Raw genomic sequence first — 6,499 nt, 5'->3', positions numbered from 1 at the left:
CTGTGCCTTCCCCAAAATTGCTCCTGGGGAGCGCGGTGACAGACGTGAGCAACCATGCTTCTCTCTCAGGCAGAAAGGATGCTAGGGCAAAGAGGATTTCGCTCCATGCGGGTATCTTCCAACATGCTGCGGAGACTCGCTTAGGCAAGCAGCAGCAGCATCCCCAAACCCAACTCTGATTTCCCAACGAATGCTGTGCTTTCCAAGGGGAGATGCCCAGGCAAAGGGGCTTTCGCTGTATGCGGGTTTCTCCCACTGCGAGACTGGGCTCAGGCACGCAGCAGCAGCCCCCAAAACATTTCTCGGGGAATGCTGTCCTTTCGCAGAGGCTTTGGTTTGGAGCAAACAGCCCTTCGCCACTGCTTCCTCAGCAAGGCTTCTGTCGCGTCTGGGAAGAAGAGCTGCGGGAGAGCTGGTGCCTCTTGGGCCTTGCTTTCCCTGGCTCCATGTTCGCGTCCTGGGTTCACCCTGCCAGGCCGAACTACGCAGACACAGTCGCAACCGTGCAGTAGCGCGCTTAGCCTAGGATGGCACTCCATGCACACTACCATCTCCCGGTGTAGGCATCGCTTGGCCTTTTACTCTGGCGCTCAGGCCGACTCGCGGACTAGGCCTGTGCTTTCCCCACAGGAAAGGAGAGGTGACAGGATCCCTGCACACCGCCCGTGCACTGAATAGGGAGCTTTGGGGGACTGTCACCACTCCTTCCCCTTAAAACCCGGGCCTCCTCCAAGCTTCTACATCCCGGAGGAAGACGGCATCTGATGGCCAGGTCTTTCTGGGAGTTGTTTCTCGAGTTTAGGGTAGGCGCCTGGTGGCAAGCCCATGGCTCCACCACGGTCAGGTGGCCAAGGAGCTGCTGTCTCCTTGGGCCCAAAGGCTCAGGACAGGCATGCTTTCTGCCCAGACTCCTTCAGCAGAGTGGAGCCCTTTCCCCTGCCCTAATCTTCCCCTCGTGTCTCCTTAGCAGCCCGGCTTCCTTCGCTCTGCAGTGACAGATGTGTCCCTTTCCTTAAGGCTCTTTCCACAGGCACCACCGCGCTTCTCTCTCAGGCAGAGCGGATGCCCAGGCAAAGAGAATTTCGCCCCATGCGGGTTTATTCCACCGTGCAGGGGAATCTAGCTCCGGCAAGCAGCAGGCAGCATCCCACAGACCCGACTCTGATTTCCCAGAGAATGCTGTGCTTTCCCAGAGGGGATGCCCCGGCAAAGAAGCTTTCGCTCTATGCGGGTTTTTCCCATCGTGCTGCGAATACTAGGCTAAGGCAAGCAACAAAAGCAGCCCACAGAACCGACTCTGATTTCCCAGCGACTGCTATGCTTTCGCAGAGGTTTTCAGCTTGGCGCAAACCGCACTTCGCTTCTGCTTCCTCAGCAAGGCTTTGGTCGTTCGCTCTGTCGTGGCAGGAAAGAAGTGCCGCGGGAGAGCTGGTGCCTCTTGGGCCTTGTTTTCCAGGGCTCCAAGTTCGCGCCCGGGGTTCACCTTGCTAAGCCGAACTAAGCAGACACAGTCACTACCCTGCAACAGCGTGCGTGGCCTAGCATGACACTCTATGCCTATTACCATCTCCTGGCGTAGGTAAGGCTTTGCCTTTTGCTCCGGCGCTCGGGCAGACTCGGGGTCAAGGCCAGTGCCTTCACCACAGGAGAGAGGAGGCAACAGGATCCCTGCACAGGGCCTGAGCACTGGGATGGGGAACGGTGGGGACTGTCTCCACTCTTTCCCCGGCACACCCCGGCCACCCACAATGCTGCCACATCTTGGTGGAAGAGGGCATCTGACTGCACGTTTCTCCATGGGGTTGTTTCTGCGAGTTCCGGGTATGGCACCTGGTGTCAAGCCCAAGTCTGCCCTTGGGACAGGTGGCCAAAAAAATGCTTTCCCCTTGGGACAAGAGGCACAGGACAGGCCTGCCTTCTGCCCAGACTCCTTCCTCAGAGTGGAGCACGCACCCATGCCCTTGTCTTCCCCTCATGTCTCCTTAGCAGCCAGGCTTCAATCTCTCCGCACAGTGAGCAGAGGACACTTGTCTTCTCATGACCTGCTGTTCGTGCCTCGGCAGGCTATTCTGCTTCCCGAGCGTTTCTAGACCCCAAGGCCAAGGGATCCTTCTCTTCCCCGGGGGCTGCGTGCTGTGCCTTCCACAAAATTGCTCCTGGGGAGCGCGTTGACAGACGTGTGCAACCATGCTTCTCTCTCAGGCAGAAAGGATGCTAGGGCAAAGAGGATTTCGCTCCATGCGGGTATCTTCCACATGTTGCGGAGACTCGCTTAGGCAAGCAGCAGCAGCCTCCCCAAAACCAAATCTGATATCCTGTCGCCTCTTCTCTCCTGTGGTGAATGCACTGGCCTAGACCCCGATTCTGCCGAGCGCCGGAGCAAAAGGCAAAGCCTTACCTACACCAGGAGATGGTAATAGGCATAGAGTGTCATGCTAGGCCACGCACGCTGCTGCAGGGTTGTGACTGTGTCTGCTTATTTCGGCTTAGCAAGGTGAACCCCGGGCGCGAACTTGGAGCCCGGGAAAACAAGGCCGCGACAGAGCGAAAGACCAAAGCCTTGCTGAGGAAGCAGAAGCGAAGTGCGGTTTGCGCCAAGCTGAAAACCTCTGCGAAAGCATAGCAGTCGCTGTGAAATCAGAGTCGGTTCTGTGGGCTGCTTTTGTTGCTTGCCTTAGCCGAGTATTCGCAGCACGATGGGAGAAACCCGCATAGAGCGAAAGCTTCTTTGCCGGGGCATCCCCTCTGGGAAAGCACAGCATTCTCTGGGAAATCAGAGTCGGGTCTGTGGGATGCTCCCTGCTGCTTGCCGGAGCTAGTCTCCCCTGCACGGTGGAATAAACCCGCATGGAGCGAAATTCTCTTTGCCTGGGCATCCGCTCTGCCTGAGAGAGAAGCGCGGTGGTGCCTGTGGAAAGAGCCTTAAGGAAAGGGACACATCTGTCACTGCAGAGCGAAGGAAGCCGGGCTGCTAAGGAGACACGAGGGGAAGATTAGGGCAGGGGAAAGGGCTCCACTCTGAGGAAGGAGTCTGGGCAGAAAGCATGCCTGTCCTGAGCCTTTGGGCCCAAGGAGACAGCAGCTCCTTGGCCACCTGACCGTGGTGGAGCCATGGGCTTGCCACCAGGCGCCTACCCTAAACTCGAGAAACAACTCCCAGAAAGACCTGGCCATCAGATGCCGTCTTCCTCCGGGATGTAGAAGCTTGGAGGAGGCCCGGGTTTTAAGGGGAAGGAGTGGTGACAGTCCCCCAAAGCTCCCTATTCAGTGCACGGGCGGTGTGCAGGGATCCTGTCACCTCTCCTTTCCTGTGGGGAAAGCACAGGCCTAGTCCGCGAGTCGGCCTGAGCGCCAGAGTAAAAGGCCAAGCGATGCCTACACCGGGAGATGGTAGTGTGCATGGAGTGCCATCCTAGGCTAAGCGCGCTACTGCACGGTTGTGACTGTGTCTGCGTAGTTCGGCCTGGCAGGGTGAACCCAGGACGCGAACATGGAGCCAGGGAAAGCAAGGCCCAAGAGGCACCAGCTCTCCCGCAGCTCTTCTTCCCTGACGCGGCAGAAGCCTTGCTGAGGAAGCAGTGGCGAAGGGCTGTTTGCTCCAAACCAAAGCCTCTGCGAAAGGACAGCATTCCCCGAGAAATGTTTTGGGGGCTGCTGCTGCGTGCCTGAGCCCAGTCTCGCGGTGGGAGAAACCCGCATACAGCGAAAGCCCCTTTGCCTTGGCATCGCCCCTTGGAAAGCACAGCATTCGTTGGGAAATCAGAGTTGGGTTTGGGGATGCTGCTGCTGCTTGCCTAAGCGAGTCTCCGCAGCATGTTGGAAGATACCCGCATGGAGCGAAATCCTCTTTGCCCTAGCATCCTTTCTGCCTGAGAGAGAAGCATGGTTGCTCACGTCTTTCACCACGCTCCCCAGGAGCAAGTGTGGGGAAGGCACAGCACGCCGCCCCCGGGGAAGAGAAGGATCCCTTGGCCTTGGGGTCGGGAAACGCTCGGGACAGGATAGCCTTCCGCGGCACGAAATGCAGGCCGGTGGCCAGACATGTGTCACCCGCTCCCTGTGCGGAGAGATGGGAGCCTGGCTGCTAAGGAGACATGAGGGGATGACTAGGCAGGGTCGCGTGCTCCACTCTGAGGAAGGAGTCTGTGCAGAAGGCAGGCCTGTCCTGTGCCTCTTGTCCCAAGGGGAAAGCATCTCTTTGGCCACCTGTCCCAAGGGCAGACTTGGGCTTGCCACCAGGTGCCATACCTGGAACTTGCAGAAACAACCCATGGAGAAACGGTCAATCAGATGCCATCTTCCACCAAGATGTGGCAGCATTGTAGGAGACAGGGGGTGCGGCGGGGAAGGAGTGGAGACAGTCCCCCACAGTTCCCCATCCCAGTGCCCGGGCCGTGTGCAGGGATCCTGTTGCCTCTTCTCTCCTGTGGTGAAGGCACTGGCCTCGACCCCGAGTCTGCCCGAGCGCCGGAGTAAAAGGCAAAGCCTTACCTAGGCCAGGAGATGGAATTAGGCATAGAGTGCCATGCTAGGCCACGCACGCTGCTGCAGGGTTGTGACTGTGTCTGCCTAGTTCGGCTTAGCAAAGTGAAACCCAGGCGCGAACTTGGAGCCCGCGAAAGCAAGGCCCAAGAGGCACCAGCTCTCCCGCGGCTCTTCGTCCCTGCTGCGAAAGAGCGAACGACCAAAGCCTTGCTGAGGAAGCAGCAGCGAAGTGCGGTTCGCTCCAACCAAAGCCTCTGCGAAAGCACAGCATTCGCTGAGAAATGTTGTCAGGCCTGCTGCTGCTTCCCTGAGCCCAGTCTCGCGGTGGGAGAAACCCGCATACAGCGAAAGCCTCTTTGCCTGGACCTCTCCCTTAGGAAAGCACAGCATTCATTGGGAAATCAGAGTTGGGTTTGGGGATGCTGCTGCTGCTTGCCTGAGCGAGTCTCGGCAACATGGTGGAAGATACCCGCATGGAGCGAAATCCTCTTTGCCCTAGCATCCCCTCTGCCTGAGAGAGAAGCATGGTTGCACACGTCTGTCACCGCGCTCCCCAGGAGCAATTTTGGGGAAGGCACAGCACGCCGCCCACGGGGAAGAGAAGGATCCCTTGGCCGAGGGGTCTGGAAACGCTCGGGAGTCAGAATAGCCTGCCGAGGCACGAATAGCAGGCCATGAGAAGACAAGTGTCCTCTGCTCCTTGTGCGGAGAGATTGAAGCCTGGCTGCTAAGGAGACATGAGCGGAAGACAAGGGCATGGTGCGTGCTCCACTCTGAGGAAGGAGTCTGGGCAGAGGCAGGCCTGTCCTGTGCCTCTGGTCCCAAGGGGAAAGCATTTTTTCGGCCACCTGTCCCAAGGGCAGACTTGGGCTTGCCACCAGTTGCCATACCCGGAACTCGCAGAAACAACCCCATGGAGAAACGTGCAGTCAGATGCCGTCTTCCATCAAGATATGGCAGCATTGTGGGTGGCAGGGGGTGTGCCGGGGAAAGAGTGGAGACAGTCCCCACTGTTCCCCATCCCAGTGCTCGGGCCCGGTGCAGGAATCCTGTCGCCTCCTCTCTCCTATGGTGAAGGCACTGGCCTAGACCCCGAGTCTGCCCGAGCGCCGGAGCAAAAGGCAAAGCCTTACCTACGCCAGGAGATGGTAATAGGCATAGAGTGCCATGCTAGGCCACGCACGCTGCTGCAGGGTTGTGACTGTGTCTGCTTAGTTCGGCTTAGCAAGGTGAACCCCGGGCGCGAACATGGAGCCCGGGAAAGCAAGGACCAAGAGGCACCAGCTCTCCCGCGGCTCTTCTTTCCTGCCGGGACAGAGCAAACGACCACAGCCTTGCTGAGGAAGCAGCAGCGAAGTGCGTTTCGCGCCAAGCTGAAAACCTCTGCGAAAACATGGCCGTCGCTGGGAAATCAGAGTCGGTTCTGTGGGCTGCTTTTGTTGCTTGCCTTAGCCTAGTATTCGCAGCACTTTTGGAGAAACCCGCATAGAGCGAAAGCCTCTTTGCCCGGGCATCCCCTCTGGGAAAGCACAGCATTCTTTGGGAAATCAGAGTCGGGTCTGTGGGATGCTGCCTGCTGCTTGCCGGAGCTAGTCTCCACAGCACGGTGTAATAAACCCGCATGGAGCGAAATCCTCTTTGCCTGGGCATCCCCTCTGCATGGGAGAGATGCATGGTTGCACACGTCTGTCACTGCGCTCCCCAGGAGCAAGTGTGGGGAAGGCACAGCACACTGTCCCTGGGGAAGAGAAGGAGCCATTGGCCTTGGGGTCTGGAAAATTGAACAGCCACATGCAGAAAATGAAATTGGACCATCCTAACACCATACATTATAATCGACTGGAAATGGATGAAGAAGCATAATGTGAGAAAGGAATCCATCATAGTCCTTGAGGAGAGAACAGGTAGCAACTTCTTTGACCTCAGCAGCAGCAACTTCTTCCTAGGAACATCGCGAAAGGCCAGGGAAGCAAGGGCAAGAATGAACTATTGGGATTTCATCAGATCCAAAAGC

This window comes from Mustela nivalis (assembly GCF_964662115.1).
Source record: "Mustela nivalis genome assembly, contig: HAP1_SCAFFOLD_176, whole genome shotgun sequence".
Taxonomy (NCBI): Eukaryota; Metazoa; Chordata; class Mammalia; order Carnivora; family Mustelidae; genus Mustela; species Mustela nivalis.
The sequence above is the reverse complement of the archived record's forward strand: the minus strand, read 5'-3'. Positions refer to the sequence as shown.